Genomic DNA, 17,212 nt, shown 5'->3' on the forward strand with positions numbered 1-17,212 from the left:
GCGCAGGGCGCGTTGGGGGGGGGGGCAGGCGGAGGAAAAGAAACTTCTAAGTGCGGTCAAGCTGAAACAAGCTGTCACTGGTTCCGAATTTGGTTGAGAAGCCGCCGCGTTTATGGGCGAGAACAAGGACCCTGCTTGTGAAGGGTAGGAACCCCGGCCCGGGGCCGTTCCGCAGCTCCCGGCGGATCGGGTCAGCGCCGCAGCCGAGCGCCAGGTGAGGCGGCATTCCATACGGTTTTTATCCGGGTGACAAAACCGTGTGGTTTTTCGCAGGACAAATAACTGCAGCCGACCAGGAAGCAGCGGCGGCAGCTGTCTGTGTGTGTTAGGGCTGTTCTTGTCTGCCGGGGGTGTGTGCAGGCATCTTTAAGTGGTTCTGCGTGCTGTTATTTCTTAACTGTGTTAAATAATGCGTGACAAGATGCCTTTCTGTTGGTTTCAGGCGTACAAAGCAGGGTACGTGTCATCTGACTACTTGTTGGCTTAAATATGAGTAAAAGCCCTTTGTGCTTTCTGCAATCTCCACGTTCATCTTTGGATTTGTGGTGGTTGTCTCAAAATCTTCCTTCGACACAAATACCTGTAGCAGGCTTTCAGACAGAAGATCCTCCATGGGACAGATGCTACAGTAAAGACTTTGATTGGAAACACAAAAGAGTTAGAGAACCTTCAGTGGATTTTTAGTACTACTGAGTGTATTTTTTTTAAGATAAGGAAGTAATAGTCTTGTTTATCTTTATTGGACTTGTATGGAATATTTAACTACCTTTCTTAGCAGTAACATGCATGTATGTTGCCAGGTCGGGGGTTTTCTTTCAGCAGAGTGGAGAGTAGTAAATAGTTCATGTTTGATTTTAGAAGCATCTTTACTACAGATGATTGGAAATAAACCAGCAGGTTTGTTTTCTTTTTTTTAGATAGGTACCCTTGTCCTTTATAGGTAGAAATAAGAAACCAAATGATTTCCCTGTGTAGCACAGTGATGTCATAACACTGAATTTGTCTAACAATTATCTGAATTCTGTTTGTGTTAGGTAGCATGGTTGCTGAGAGAGGGTGATAACTCTAGATCAGCAGGTATTAAGATGCTGTTAGTTTAAGTTTTTCTGTTGGGGAGCAGTTCTGTACTTAGACGGTGGCAATAACTTCTGTATGTTCAGGGGAAAAGGATTCCATGCGAGGTAAGAATTACGGGAGGGTGGTTTATCAATACAAGTGGCAAAGTATCTTGTCCTAGCTAAAAATCACTTAATTGGCATCTCATTCTCACAGGAGGCATGCAGAGTTACAAGCTGAGATAGAGAGAAGGACTGAGAGTCAAGTGCTTGTTTCCAGTCCCATGAAATTTTCATGTTGTGGCAGGTTTTGTTACTGCAAAAGGCATCTTCTAGTATGTGATAGACTTGTGTTTAAAAATAAATGTGCTTAGAACTCGTGTTCCTTTGTGCATGTTGTCTAAAGTTATTTGTCTCTTCTTTGATTATTGTCCTCTCTTAGCTGCTTTTTTTTTTTCTCTTCTTCTTTACTTGGCTTGCTTTCTTTAATGAAATTAGATAGATTGCAATAAATAGTGTGCCCACCGAAAAAGAAAAAATAAAGCCCCACAGTATGTAAAAAATTGTAAAGCCATGTAGAAAATTCACGCCTTCCACACAGATTCATGTCACTAGCTGACTTCTCACTGTATGGCAACGCACTTGTCAGCGCAAGTGAGAGGGAGGCTGTGGGTTGTTTTTCCGTTAAGATGCATGCCTCTCCTGTTTGCAGGCTGGTGAAGATCACTTTTATTAGTGGTCCTATAGCTAGGTTCAGTTTTCTGAAGATGGAATTTAGAAAGCTAGCAACTAAGATCCCTTAAAGGAAATCTCCTCACAAGTAACAGTTTGAACTCCTGTTAAGGTCATGTCTTCAGAAGAAACTAGAATAGAAAATCCCTGTGAGCTCCATGTGCAGCTGTAGCACACAGGCACCACTCAGGACCTTTACATCTCTTCCTGCTTGATTTAATATCTGATTTTTTTTTAAACATGGGGTGGAAAAAAGAAAAAGGGAGTTGAATTTTTTGGTGGGTAGTTTGAAGTGACTTGTATCCTATTACCTTTAGCTGTCTTCTCTGTAGCCCGTTTATTCTGATCTGCTGGCCTTTGGAAGTATGTTTTATTCTTGGAGCTATTACTTACTGGCTTTATCTATATTGGGCAGAGGGAATGCTTAACATGATTTTATTTTATTTTGTTTTTAATAACCTTCTGGAACGGAGTGTGACACTTTATCATATTAGGGTGACATTTGTGTTGTAAACTGTCTTGTGGGTGAAACAAAGTGTATGTTAGCTTTCCCCCAGGAAGAAGAAAAGGTTGTCTTCTCCTGGGATTCTAAAACAAGAAAAACCCTAAAGGAGAATACCTGGTATAGGTTTTCATTGTTCAACATCTGTAACTTGGCTTTCTGTAATGCTGAGGACTCCAGGTAAGATGAGTGCCTGAGATAGTTGGACGATAAGCAAACACACTGCTTTTAATGAAACTTGTTACTCTACTGCCAGTCTTGGGAGGAATGGAAGCTTAAAAAGACAACAGAGGCCAAGTTTCCAGTTTAGGTTCTCTTCTTACATGTAAGAGTGCAGAAAGTGCTAGTGATAACACTTGGTCTCTCTTAGTTTCTATTATTATGCTGAAAGCGAAGATTTCAAGTTAGAGTTGTCTCTTATAGTTGTTGCCTGCATTTATTTAGAAAACCTTGATGAGGTTGCCTTTGTTTTTTTAATTGGGGGAGAGAAGGTGGTTTAGTTCTTCAGAGTTCAGAAGTGAGAAAAGCAGACATCTCAAGGATGGGTGTGCTTCAGCAGTAGCAGATGTCAGCAAGCCTTGATAAAGACTTTTACCTGCGGAGCTGTAACCGAATGCTGCTGAAATCCCAGCCTTAGAGCAGCAGGGAGGGCACACAGCCTTCAGTGCCAGCGGTACTGTGGGAGCCAGGGGAGGCTGCCTTGCTGGAGCCCTGTGCCTGAGCATACAGGAGCAGCGGAATGGTGTTGGGAAGCAGCTTGTTTCCGTCCTTGTGGTGTCCCAACTTCATGAGGACAGTCAGAGGCTGATTTGTCATCTTCACTTTCAATAGATACCTCCAGAATGCCACTGCAAGCCACCCGTGGCAGCCAGGCTGTAGGTGGATGATCCTGGTGTGAGGAATAGCTTGATGAGAAACTTCCTCCTATTCTGCAGCTTCTTGTACATTATTTGACTCTTTCCTTCTACTTCACCGTTTTGCCAGTGGCATTTGGGTGATCAAAGTGTTGATGATAAGGACTGGAGTGAAGCTGTAAATTTATTTTGTATTTAACTGATTAGGAACACAAACTGAACCATTAGAGTTCTTTATGTAGCCCCCATGATGAGCTAGATCATTTTTTTCAAAAAAATCCCATTTTTCTGACAAAGTCACTTGATACGCTCACTTTCAATGGTCTGCAATATATTCACTTCGTGTGATTATCATCAGTTTGAAATTTTGTGCTTTACTGATAGTTTTATTTGACTGTCTTTAACTACCAGCTTTGTTAGCTCTGGTTCTTATTAGCTCTTTGTATGTTTAATAGCATTCTCTATTCAAATTTCTGCTCCATCTATAGATACATCTATTCTTTACCTTCTCTTTGTAAAAGTGGAAAGTAGAGTTCCTTCATTATGTTCTCCTGTTCTTTAATTATTCCAACCTGTTAAAAACTATTTCCAGTTTTCCAAAATGCTTCTCGTTGTTTGAATACCAGCACTGGAGATAATACTTGGGGTGCAGTCCTGTGAAATCCAGAGACACTGTGATCTTTATACTTTATTATTCCTGCTCAAATAGTCTTGTGACAACACTAGACAACACCACTGTTGTGGTGAAGAGGGATCTCACTTTTTCCTTCAGGAAGATGCTCTTAGGTACTGTCAGTTCTTCACAACTTGTGCATCTGCTGAGCAAAGCCACACAGGTTGGTGCAAAAAACACACAGGCTGGTGCACAGATGGCTGTCTGTCTGTCAGTTGCTGTTCCTCTTTGTAATTAAGGGCTTCCTTGGTACTTGTCACCTACAGAGTTTTTAAGTCATGATTTTTCTTTTTTTTTCTCATTTTTTTTCCAAGTCATTGGCTAAACTGCAAAATAAGGTAGTTCCCCTGAGACTAGAAACCACCTGCAGTATGATGCTTTTTTTTTTAGTTTATGGTCATGGTTTTTGACTGACTTGTTAATACTTCGAATTAATTTTGTCTGCCTGGCTCAGCTCTTGTTTCATTGGGGTTTCGTAATGAAATTTTCATGCCTCCACCAAGCCAGAGGCCTTGAAGGAGCATACAAATTTAGTGCTTTTAACATTACAAACTGCTGCTGTACTGGTTATTTTGGAGGGGCGTTCACGCTCTATAGCTCAGTGAGACAAACTTCAGTAACACATGTTGAATTTCTTGGCAGTGTTTATATAGCTTCTTGTAAAGAAATACCTTTCGTTTTCCTATAGTTCTGTGCAGTTTTGTATAATAACAATTATGATTAGTAGCTCTTTAGTGAGGATGTTTTTCATGACTCTTACTCTCAAGAATTAATTGGTGGTTCCTGTCATCTTTTTCCCACATCTGCATTTACTTTCAGAGGAGCTTAAATTTTAACTGGACTGGTGTTCTTGGCCTGCCAAATTGAATAATCATGAGGTGTTATAGGAAGTAAAACACAAAAACACAGCAATTTGCCTGTATCTGGGAGGCAGTAAGATCCCTCTAGATGTCAATAACTGGGAGAACCAAATGTGCTTTTTCCTGGGTTAGTGTGGTCTGGACCGAAATTTGTTGTCTATTTCTATATTTTGAGCTATTTTCTTGTTTTGCTAGGAGGTAAAGTGCTCCTTCAGTAGGCAAAGAAAGTAGCCTTCCAGTTAATTCTTATTCAAATGGCCTGACTTCAGCTCCAGCAGAAAATCATGGATTTTTTGTAAGCTGCCTTTGTGGCTGTTACTTTAACCTCCCCCAGGTATATGTCCTCTGTTGTGAGAAGAAAATGCGAAGGAGGACAGAGGTGACACCAGGGGAGTTTCTTGCTGCCCGAAAGTGTTAGTAGCTTGCAGCTTAAGCTAGAAAAGGTTTTAAAAAGGGTGAGAAGCATGGTCAAGGACACAGCACAGCTTCTGTCCAACAAACAGTGAAGCAGGAAGGAACTTCTCAGCCTGCTGATGAGATGACTGAGAACTGCATTAATGAGTGGCAGGGAAAGGATAAGCAAAATCCAACTCTTCCCTTACTTTCCAGTACAGGAATCCCAGGGTGTATCCAGGAGTGACAGGCTCAAAACAAATAAAAGGAAGTAATGCTGTGCACAAGCTGCAAATAAGGTGTAATTAAGATGCACAAGTACATAACATAAAATGTTGTCATCAGTAAAGAAAAACCCACTTTTAAGGGGTAGCTAGCTGAAAGTATTGTGTGCTTGTCTTAGTTGTCCTGCTTGTCCCTGAGGTTTTACTTTAGTCACAGTTGGAGATGGGAGATACTAGGCTGGATGGACTCTTTCCATTCCGTTGTAAACATCTGTTTGTTCAGTTTTGTCCCTCTTTTCTTTGGATGTTACTTACGGAGGGGAAAAAAGCTCATCTTATTCTGTCTGTGGCTTGGTGGAAAGGAGCTGACTGACCACAGCAGACCACTGCTATACATAATAACTTGCCTTGTTCGGTTGGAAATGTGTGGACATGAGGAAGTGTAAGAGCAAAGCAAGTTGTGAGCAATCTTTGTGCTTTTGATTTTTAAAGATCACAACCTTGTTTCCAAGTAGTGCTGTGGGGATGTGTGGGCACAGTCTTACGGGATGAGTATTTAGAAAATGAATCACAAGAGCAGATCGCATGAATTCAAGTAGAGCAGACACTCTGAAGTATGCTGGAGCTTATTCAAGTAGGGAGTCCTTCTCTACATACCCTGCTTAACAGATGGAAGCACTGTAGAGGTGGAAAAAGAAGCTGAAGTGCAACTGTGCTCCAGCAGTGTCAATGTGCTAAATGACTGTTTATCAAATGGGAAAGCACTACAGTCACAAGTGACTTCACGTATGCTTAAGGCCCCTCTTGCTTGAGAAGGAAAAATGATGCGGAGTCTGCAGACAATTAACTTATTCTTCAAATCCTACTCTGTGGATTGGCTGGGTGTGGTGACTGCCCCCCATGGCCGAAATGGCTGATACTTTTGCTATTTTGGAAAAAACCCTGTCGGTAAATCCCTAAACCTTGAGGAACTCTGCATTCCACAATAGTGCCAAAATCTTGTTGCCACGGTGGCGGTGTGTATTTAGAACTGGCTACTTGAATTTTGTTATTACTGTAACGGAGTGCCAGTCATGTTCACCTTACCTACTTGGACTGGGAAATAAGAATTGCAGTAATCAATATATGACACAGAGCCTGATAAAACTCATTCTTAATGCTTCCTGTTGGAGCATAACTGATCACTGCAATTTGATTACAAGTATGTGAATGTAGACATGTATCAAGGAGGTGAAGGCAGACTTCTGGAAATCCATTTATTTAATGATTGCTTAATTATCAAAGTATTGTCTTCGAAAGTGTGGTGAGTAATTTGGGGTCTTAATGTTTTTGTTACATGTGAGATCATGATAAAGGAAAAAGCCCTGCTGTACATCTGCCTATAATCATAAACTACTTACCATGGCATTTTGATTGTCCACAAGAAGTCAGAGCAAGCAGCCTATTTGCTTTTGTATGGTGGAGCCGCTAGAGACTTTCTTCAAGGGTTTGGGTTCCTGCTTGTTTTCTGTGTGTGTGTGTCTCTGTGGTGGGTTTGTGTTGAGCTTCTACTACTAATCTGTGATTGAGATCAAAATTGCATGTCAGATACAGGGATGGTCACTGTGGCTATCCACTACTCAGTGGTCCTGCAAAACACAAAACAAGAAATTCTGGATGCTGGGAAGAAATCTTACCACTGGCAGACACAATATTTGCGCAGCTGTTCCCACAGATGTTTATCTTTTTTTTTTAATTTCTCCTAAGAAGTAAGCAAATGGATGGAAGAATGTTAAAGGGCCTGCCTGGAGAAAGAGAAAACCTGCAATGCCTTTTAGTTTGGAGATAGTGATGTACCTTGTTTTAAAACGACTGAATTCTTACTTGATGTCAGTAAGTACAAAGCCTGCTTAGGCTCTCTATTCAGTAGAGCTAAATGAAAGTGTCCTAAAATGTGAGCTTTGCAAATAGGCTTTGAGAGTCAGGATCTGGATGGAGTAATTGTGTATCTTAATAGCATTGATGGAACCCAAATTGATTCGATCTCAGTAACTTCAGTGTAAAATTTGCTGAGTTTAGAAGTGAATAGAAGAAGTCCTGTTCAAAAAGCTTGTTCTGACAGGGTTCTGCAGTGTGGGTAGAGGTTTCAGAATGAAAGCGTAGTAGCAACCACTCTGCCTCCCCCAATCAGTAACTTGTTTGAAGATGGTGGACTAGTTTTGTTCATATGTATTGCAAAATATCATTCAGCATCCCCTGTAAGACAGGTTTACTCAGAGTTTTTAAAAACAAGCAAATACATTTCTCTTATATGGCATTGGGAAGTCTTGAAGGTGCTATTTTAAATACAGCTTGAGTAAAAATTCATCAGAAGTCAATAAATTAATTGCAGTGTAAAACACGATAACATTTGATGCATGATGCTGAAACCCCTTCTTGTAGGAGGAGAGTATAGGGCTCAAACGGGAGTCAAGTAACTTAATCCTCCAGAAATGTTTAATAAACGATCTGTAGGAAAACATACATTTGTATAAATAGGGGTCCATGTCTTGATGCAGCAGGCTTTCGGAAGGTTTTGTTTTCTCTTGGGGGACACAACTAAGTAAGCAGCAAGAAGCTGTAAGAAGGCGTGTTATAAGTACTGGTTTTGAGTAATGAAAGTTTATAGAAAACAGTATTTATCTGTTCATAAGCAAGAGAGAACTGATGCTCCTGTGTTTAGTTTTCTATGTAACCTGGTATGTGTCATGTCTGCTGCCTAGACTTAACCAGCCATGCTTTAAGAGAAAAATCAGACCTGGCTTTGTGTATTCTAGTGAAAATGGGAGAGCAGCCTTAATTTCTGCACATAAATATATGAGGTGGGTAAACACCGGGGGGGATCAGAACTATTTTGGGTGATAATGCAGGACTAAATTGGTATAGACTGTCCCTGAGTGTGTTGGGATGAAAAAAAAAATTTCTAACAAAGTTCTTGGGTAGCCTTGGAACTGCTGGGTTGGGGGTGGGGGGAAATATTAAAATAGCTGTTTTGATGATCCTTTTTCACTATCTGAAACTGTGTTGCTAGCTGAAGCCCCATAGGGCTTCAGGAGCTGGGTTTAATGGATGGGGAGGTCCTTTCCTGTCCTGCCTGTTTGTCATTGTCAACAGTTTTAAAAGAATAGTCTAGGCCCTGACCATAGGAATATTTTACATGTACTGTAAGACATGCCAGGAGAAAAATATAATCAACAGCAAATCAACATGCTCACAATAGGACCCTTATTATTTTCACTGTGATTATTCTGTCCTGTAAGGAGCTGACTATTAATTTCTGTTAACTTCACTGATTTTTGGAGAATTGACTAGGTTTTAGCATTGATGTTACAAACAATTCTAGTCACTTGCTGTGGTGATTTGACCCCTGATTTGGTCAGCTGTTACTGGTAGCCTTTACCAGGTTTAGAAACAGTTGTTGACTCTGCCCTTTGCAGTGGTCTGTGGGTCTTTGTATGGGAGTAGCCCCGTTAGTCCCTTCAAATGCTGCTTTCTGCCAGGCATAAGGGGACAGGGAAGCTTCTGGGAAGGAGCAGGGACAGCTGTGATGATGACTAAACTGGGGAGCTTGGCACAGTTTCTTACGCACAGCACTTGTGTCTTGCGGTTGGCTGTTGAGTCCTCCTTTTTAATACGTGCTGAATTTCCATGTGTACCTCTTGTGATCCTGCTGTCAGCCTGGGCTCATGGAGCTCGCAGTGCTCTCAGCTGACATCAGGAAAGGACTAAAGCGGCCAGTTGTGTGCACCACGTGGCACATTCAGTGTCAAGACTATTTGTCATGTAACGAGATTAAGCCATCCTGCAGCACTGCCGTACAATGCAGGCTCACACAGCTCCTGATACCTTTATTTGGCAGCTGGAAAAGCGCAGAACAGGAGTTTGGTGTAGGGGTGATCCTCTGCTAGCGTTAGAAATAAAATCCTAAATGCTGAGACTCCCTTCAGATGTTTGCATGTTATTTGATGGTGTCACTCCTGGGACACTGCTTCAGAGATCTTCATCTCTCAGCATGAACAAGAAGGCTGTGAAATGTGAGTTTTAGCATTTCTTACTTCCACAGGGGCCAATATAAAATGGTATCTTAGCTAAAAGGACATACTAATTATTGTTAGTCTGTATATGACTATGCAGCATATTGCACCTTGCTTAGGTGCAATGATAAATAACTGCGCAATAGCTGGTAGAAATATCCAATAAAGGAAATAATTTCTGATCTGTGCTGTTACACCAAATGCTGAATGAATCCAGGACAATAAAACAACAAAGAAAAGGTCATGCTACTACAGTGGTGGGGGAAAAACTGAAATAATGAGATAGGAGTGCTACTGAGAGATTTCAGAGGGACATGCCTTTGTGGTATTTCAGTTTCTTTTCTGAGGATGTCGAAAAAGAGGCGGTTATCACTGAGGTGTTGTGGGCAAGTAGGTATGACAGGGAATAGATCTGTTTTCACTTGCAGACTGATTTTTCTGATAGTGTTGCTGGAGTGCCAAATTGTACAGAGCGATTGGGATGTGTTGATAGATGTGGAAATGTGTCATGAGGTGCTAATGATTTCTCAAATGACTAGTCAGAAAATTTGTGCTGCTTTTTGCCGTGGAGTTCATTAAAAGCTTTCACCTGCCATTCAGCTCTCCCTTCTGAATCATTATTACCCTGAGACAAGAAGGATCCTTATGTGGTTTCTTTGTAGAAACAGAGCTGCTTATGCCTTCTCTGGCAAGGACAACTCTGGGCTATGTGCTGAGCCTCCAGACTTGTTGGAAGGCAAAGGAAGGGTCTGTGTGGAAGCACTGGTAGTTTGTGACAGAGGTTTTGTAGGAGGTGATGCTGCTTGAAGTGTACAGCAGGACTGCAAGCCCATGGTGTCACATGAACTTCTGAGGAAAAGTTAGGTTTGGTAACTTTGCTCAACATTGTGGCCCTACAACATAAATTTTTAAGGAGCTTCCTCTGCTTTATAGCTGCAGTGTCTCAAGCTGGTGAGATTGGGCATAGACAAAACCAAAATTGAGTGTCTGCAGCTTGTGATACCACTCAGTTATAAAGATATTTTAAGTCAGGTCATACTTATTTTCTAATGCCATAAAATACCTAACACATCTCCATACAACATGGCTCTCTAGATTATGGTAGCTGTCTTAACATTTCCACTCAGTGGTTTGCTTATTGAGCTGCAGGAACATTGCTCATATTTTACATTCTTCTTGGAGAAAATGTTTAGCATTTTCTCTTCTGAATCTCAGAGATGCCCCACGATGGGACTACTGTGTGTGTGTAACAAGTCAGAGGGCTGTTCAGTTTCCTCTGTTGCATGCCTTAAGTAGAGAGCTCTAATGTGAATAGTGTCATGTACCTCACTGATTCATAGCGGCATTGCTCCTTTCATCCCTGACTGGGGATCAGAGGTTCATTGTGAGATAGGATGTGTACGCATCTTATTCAAAGTAGTCTTGAAGTACTCAAAGTCCCATCATACTTCCTGCTAAATCTACACCTTTCTCATAGAAAACTTCTCTTTGCATGTCACTGAGCTTTATGAAGTCGTGTTCTTTAATGTGTGATGTACACCTACTCTACATCTTTATGTATTGAAAGACAGTGTGTGTTTTCCATTTTCAGTTCTCTAACTTATGAAGTCTGGGTTGGGAAGACAGGTAAGACAAAGAAACCTATTTTTCTTGAAGAATAGTCCCTGTCTGCCTGTTTTTACTGTTACAGCATGCTCACATAAAAGAGAAGGTGGGCCATTAGCCAGATCTTCTACTGAAGGAATATTTAGCGATATCAGCAAGGTAAGTAGTCTAGGATTTCCATAAAGAACTGCTCTTCTGCTCATCTCTTCTACCTGTGTAGAATTTGTGATATTTAGAAATGGTGACTTGCAGTGCCTATAGCTGAAGATCTTGCATTTACCCACCCCAGTGCTTTTGAGAATAAGTAAGCAGGATACAGTAGGTTTTCTTTTATATCCATAGATAAGATTTATTCTTGCCTTTGATCCACCCTTTAATGATTTCAATCAGTAAAGAGGTAATGTTGCCCTGGAGAATAACCAAAGGTATTAAGGAATTGGCTAGAAACATGGAAACGAAATAGTAAGCATGTCTAAAATCTCTCTGTATGGGGAGGTTACTGATAACTTTCAATCAGGATGTGTTGAATGTTGGCTGTGAAATGACGACAGTACAGCCGAAAAGATACATGTAGGCTTACGGATACTAGTTTGTGTGAAGCTGGTAGTAGCAAGGTCCTTTTTAGATTAGTGTGAAGTTAATGTCTCTAGTTAAAAAAATAGGATGAAAACCTGAGCTATGAAATGAACTGTGTGCTCTGCTGGAGGTCTGGAAAAAGTAGATTTGTGTGTGTGTTCAGAAGCATGCAGAAGCACAGCTTTTTGGCATGATTGTAGATGACTAGCAATGAAAAGATTGATGTCTTATTGCAAAAACGAAAAGATGATTTATTGGAAATATCAAGAAATAAATCACAGAGCCCAATAGGCCTGTTAAACAAGCTTCTTGGTTTGAGTATGTTTAAAAGCAAGGAGGTTTGAATGGTTCTTCTAGTTTATAAACTTGGATGCCTAGACAGATTGCTTGGAAACTGATATGAGCAAATAGTTTGTTCTGAGACTCATTGAAAGTAGAACAAAAAGAAACCATGTTTTATTGGCTAGTCTGTCCTGTGCAGAATTTTTAAGGCTAATAAGGTAGAAAAAAGTAAAGTAGTGTGGAAATCGTGACAAGATCCTGTAATTTCTTCTCCTGTAACCAGCATATTAAAATTTTACAGAGCTCTTCAGAGAGTGCTTTTAAGTTGCAACTTGTAATACTGATGGTGGTGGTGCTGCTGAAACACCTCTGCAGAAGGATTGGGTGTTTTAGCTGAAAGCTTATGTGAAATACAGTAGTTTTGACCAAGTTGTCATCAAAAGGAGACTGAATTCCAAGATGGTGTGGGCAAGAGAAGATATTAATTTGCCATGCTGGGACAAAAGAGCACAGGGTAAAATTGCGGTTTGGTTAGGGTATGTTTTTATTACAGGATTTTTACTGACCCCGTTTAGTGTGTGTGTGTATGTATGTATGTATGTATATATATATATATATATATATATATATATATATAAAAATATGTTAAGTCATAGTATAATAAAACTGTCAGTTCCATTGGTTTAAATTACATTTGGAATGAAAACCAAATAATGCTTTACTAGTAAGTAGCATCTCACATTAAGGCCTTGGTGCTCCATTGCACCATTAGAATGGCTGATGATTTTGGTTATGACTTATGTTAAACAGTAAAAGAAGGTACAGAAGTTGAAAAAATTTCTCATGGTAGGTGTTGCAGGGATGGGAGTATAATGCTAAAACCTCTGAAGTTGGAAAATGGGGAAGAAAGTCTTGATCTTAACACTAGTATGCTTAGGGCAGGTTGAATTGATAATCAGCTGGTGTTCAGATGAGTCCTTGGTCAAAGATAGTGATTTTTCTTGCATGTTTTGTCTCTATAGATATATCTGAGTTAATTTGTCTTAGAGATGCTGAAAACTTAGTCCTAGATTGATTGCTGCCAGTTTGTGCTAGTGGCATCTAGGCTTAGATTTGACCTTGTGAGTGAATGACAACTTTTTTGTATGACTTGGCAACACTTCAACAGCTAACAAATTCAAATGTGTGTGATTCTTGATGCCACATTGCTATTTTTTTATTATTACATATTTCATTGTGGACTGTCTAAAAGTGCTTAAAGTTCTAGTTGTAGTGTTTTCTGTTGACTTTTTTTGTAATCCATTGGTCTTTCATATGCTATCCTAGTTTACTATGAGAATCTTGTAGTATTACCTTGATTTGCGGGGAGATAAGTGAAGGTGGTTGACTGTAAAATGATGTGTAGAGTGGGGATCAACAAAATTCTCTGCTGAAAACGGTGGAATATGGAAAGCATATTACAGGACAAAGACGACACTTCAGCCTGTCTTCTTGAGAAGTGCTACCGTTATAAATACTGTTTATTGTCCATACAGATGAGAAATCTAAGTGCAATGATATCATTCACAGAGCTGGGGGAAAAAATTCTCCATGGTAGAAAATCAGTAATTGCCACGGGTCTCCTGGCTTTTGCACTGCTTTGCTTTACTCAGTGTATTTGCCTCCTGTTAATAATCATGCTTTATGTCATTTAGTAGCACAAATGTGTGCCTCTACACAGCTGTTAAACTAAGGCATTTGTGAAGAGGAAATGCTAAATGTGAACACTTTGCAAGTGTTCCACTGCAAGAAATAATTTTTTTTTTTTCCATCAGTCAGGACACAGACAGTGTGTTGTGTTATTGATCACAAACATCAAGCATAACCGAGCAAAATACTGGGTTTTGTCTTGCTGTAGAATTCAGGAAAACTTTGAATAGTTTAGGGTGGCATTTTACAAAAATGCTGCATAAATTGAACATTTGAGATGGGGGAACAAAAAGTTACATTAAGTGATTACAAATGATTTAAAGTGTTTTAGTGCCTTGAATTGTTCTAAATCTAATGGTGGACTTGAAACTGCTGCTTTTTGTGTGCAGGGATGAAAACAAATCCCCAATCACTTCAGTTAGCTGTCCCTAATTTCATGTTCTCACTTAGCATATGCTGCAGCATTTAAAAAGCCACATAAATAGGCTTAAGCACCAGCGAATTATAAAGGATGTCATAAATGATTGTCATTTCTCCATAATTAATTTAGAGCAAAGGTTTTCAGGATAACTTAGATTTTTTTTGCATAGTTATGCTAATTTTGCTGTGGGTTTTTTTGCAGTTTAAATGGAGAAGCTGTTCATCAGGAAAGTTTTAGTTGTTACAATGGACTCTTCTAAATTTGTATGATGACGGAGTACAAATATGCTACAATAAGAGCAAATTTTTATCATTCTTCTCGACAGCCGGATTTTGACTGGCCCCTTTGTGTGTCTGCAGGGCTGGCAAATTAAAAGTGCTCTGGAGACAACACAAGACAAGCTTCTCAGTGTCTTTGTGTTTGTAGCCTACCTGAGAGCTGGCTGTAATTGCAGCCTCTGTGTACAGTGAACCAGAAGGAATAATATTTCATTACTGTGTGCATTTGTTCAGGTAACATACATGGCACATGTTTAACACAGGAGAGGGACAAGTTTAGAGTGAATATGTTCCCCATATGTGGTGAATTTGTGGGTCGTGTCCACTGAACATCTCCTGTCCTCTTGGCGTAGCAGGATATTTTGCAGTTTGCCATGTTTGTTTTCAGACAGGTTCTTAAAAATTGCCCGAGACCTTCGAAAACCCAGCAACTGCTGTGCAGGAAACTGGGAAAAGTGTGGCTACTAATGTGCCTTCAGTGCTTTTTGGACTTACTGTCATATGTCAACCTGCTGTAGAGTTTAGTGTCAGCAGCTTCACAATCCACACTGTTTTACCAATATAGTTTGACACACCTTTCTTTCAAAAAAAGCTATTACCATTGGATGTGGTAGCACTGTTGTTACGCAAAGCGTTGCTGACAGTATCTTGGCATTCTGTTCGTATGAGGTATCTCAAGATACATCTGCTGTGAGCTTTTGACAGCTGAAGTAATTTTTCCTCAAACAAAGGCTTCCATTTATGTTGTGTTCTGTATCTCCTGAAATGCAGTAAAAATGGCAGAAAAAGTATTTCTGAGAAAAATGCAACGCATCGATAAAACAAGAATCAGGTAAACATAGTATAAGAAACAAATATAAAGCCAGACTTGAGTTGAAAAATGTGAAATGTAGTTTCATGGTTATTCCAGTTGTTTGTGTCAAAATACAAACTGAAACAGGAAACCTTCCTGCAAATAAAGTGATGTAGTTCATGGAATAAAAATTACTTGAATTGTTCACAGGTAAAAATGTTGATCATTGATATTTGTTTGCCCATCACACATCCACAGGTTTGTTCATATGCTTAAATCATTGGCTTTGACCTGTACAGGGTAGATGCTGTCTTAATACAAAATGTAAAAATGGGGTGATTTCTTCACATACAGTGGAAACAATTAGCAGTGAGGGATACTAAGGTGTTTTCCTGAACTGCTGTATTTTAATGAACTCAGAACCACATTTAACATTTTGAGCTTGATGTGAATTCATGCAAACCTCAAAACATGGAAAATCTGAAACAATTGGTGGTAGCAATACTGAGAAATCATTTGGGTAAACAGTAAAGTAAGGAGGTCTTCAGTATATACATTTTGTGTTTATGTATAAGGTCCTTGTGAACAGCTTTGGGTTTGTGGAATCATAGTCACTGGGATGATGAAGATGTTTGAACACTATTTGGAGGGGTTTTTTAGTACGAATTTGGATGGAGGTATAGAGCATGGAAAAACTGAAATTGTGCCAAATGTTGTAGAGGCACGTCTGTCTCTGAAGAAACAGTTTGATGCAGGAGTAGCCTTCGCTGAACACCTGAGGGCTTTTGCTGGGCAGTGGAAAGGTGGTGCTTGGTTTTGTTCTCCAAACAAGGGACCATTTACTTGAGCGTTCCTGTGGGAAGGGGACCTTGATCGTTTATATTGCTGCTCGTGGATATTGCTGATGTACTTCCCCAGACACTAAATCGCTTGCCTTAGGGAGCCGATGTTTATCATCTTCCCATTTAAGTTGTTTTTCTTCTTGATGTTTGCACCCTACAAACATTTTTGGAATGTTTTGTGTTCTTTTCTTAACTGCCACAGGTCAGTCCAACCATCTTCATTCCTTTGCTCCGAAAGTCTTGCAAGTTGTCTTTGTTTCCAGTGGAGAAAAATCAAACTTGGTAAATAAGCTGATGATATGTTGATGTATTATTTTCCATATTGAATTGGAAGGCAAGCTTGCAAATAATTTGTTATATATTACCACTGTTAGGGAACTGTAATGAAGAAAGATCTAGTTTACTCTGTATTCCTTTCAGGCTATTTTAATCAGTGAAGGCAAATTGGATTTTTCAGGTGTGAATCTTGCAAGAAGTAGGGCAGAGTTGCAGTGTCTTCTCTGTTCTTTGTCTATCAAACGTGATTCTTGCCATTCTTATGAGGATCAAATCATCTTATAAATCTTAAAGGCAGGTTTCTATCCAAGAGCAACCACTTCACTGCCTTAGGATAGGAAGCAAAAATTCTAAATAGCTTTAAAACTGAGCTGTGTACATTGTTCCATCATTTCCAAATTACTACTATCTAAGCCCTTATTTCAGAGATGCTAGGACAGTCCTAAGGTCTTGCTTTGCAGATTCATGCTTTCAGTACTTCCTTGGGAGAAGGTTTGTCTCAGGGCTGCTTGAATGGTAGGTTCTTAGGAAAATCTGGACCATAATGTCAGTTATGCCAGAATGCTCCCAAAGTCCCAGACAGGAGACATCGTTTGGGGTAACCCAGATTCCTCAGAAGTCTCTCAGGAGATGTCACGCTGCTGTGAAAGCTGCTTTATGTCCTTCCTGCATTAACAGTAAACATGAAGCAAAATTCCTCTGTGAACCATAATAAAGATGATAAAGTAGCATTGTTCTGGAGGACTTTGTTGAAATCTGTTCCTCTTGGAATGGAAAAAAAAAAAATCAGGTCTGTCATGGGCTATGCTGCTTACTGGGTTTTTGGGTTTGCCAGCAGAAATTTGCCCCTCTTGGGTTTTTTTTTGTTCTTTTTCTGTATTTCTAAACTGCAATTCAACCTTAACTTGGGGTTAGAGTTTAGCACATCTAATGCATATTTGCCAGAGAGATCTGGAAGTCTTGTTTAAGATACTTCGCTTTCATAATATCCAGATGTCTGCATTTCCTTTGTGTGTCAGCTGTGGTGATGACATCTCAGTTTTCTTCTTTTCCTTTCACTTTTTGTTCTTCACAATTGAGTAATTCAAAGGATAAACTGTGGATT

General features: G+C 39.9%; 1 protein-coding gene across 2 annotated transcripts in view; it reads left to right on the forward strand.

Moving 5' to 3' along the window:
• ARHGAP24 (Rho GTPase activating protein 24) overlaps window positions 1–17,212 on the forward strand; it is a 221,006-nt gene that overhangs the window by 191 nt on the left and 203,603 nt on the right. Inside the window, exon 1 of one of the 2 annotated variants that reach the window (XM_026847434.1) lies at window positions 35–214. The exons of the other annotated variant lie outside the window; for it this stretch is intronic. The gene's annotated coding sequence lies outside the window, so the exon portion shown is untranslated. Of the gene's footprint in view, window positions 1–34; window positions 215–17,212 lie in introns of those variants that run through there. 2 annotated transcript variants of the gene reach the window in all.

This window comes from Athene cunicularia, assembly GCF_003259725.1.
Source record: "Athene cunicularia isolate RWA chromosome 4 unlocalized genomic scaffold, athCun1 chr4_part2, whole genome shotgun sequence".
NCBI classification, from domain to species: Eukaryota; Metazoa; Chordata; class Aves; order Strigiformes; family Strigidae; genus Athene; species Athene cunicularia.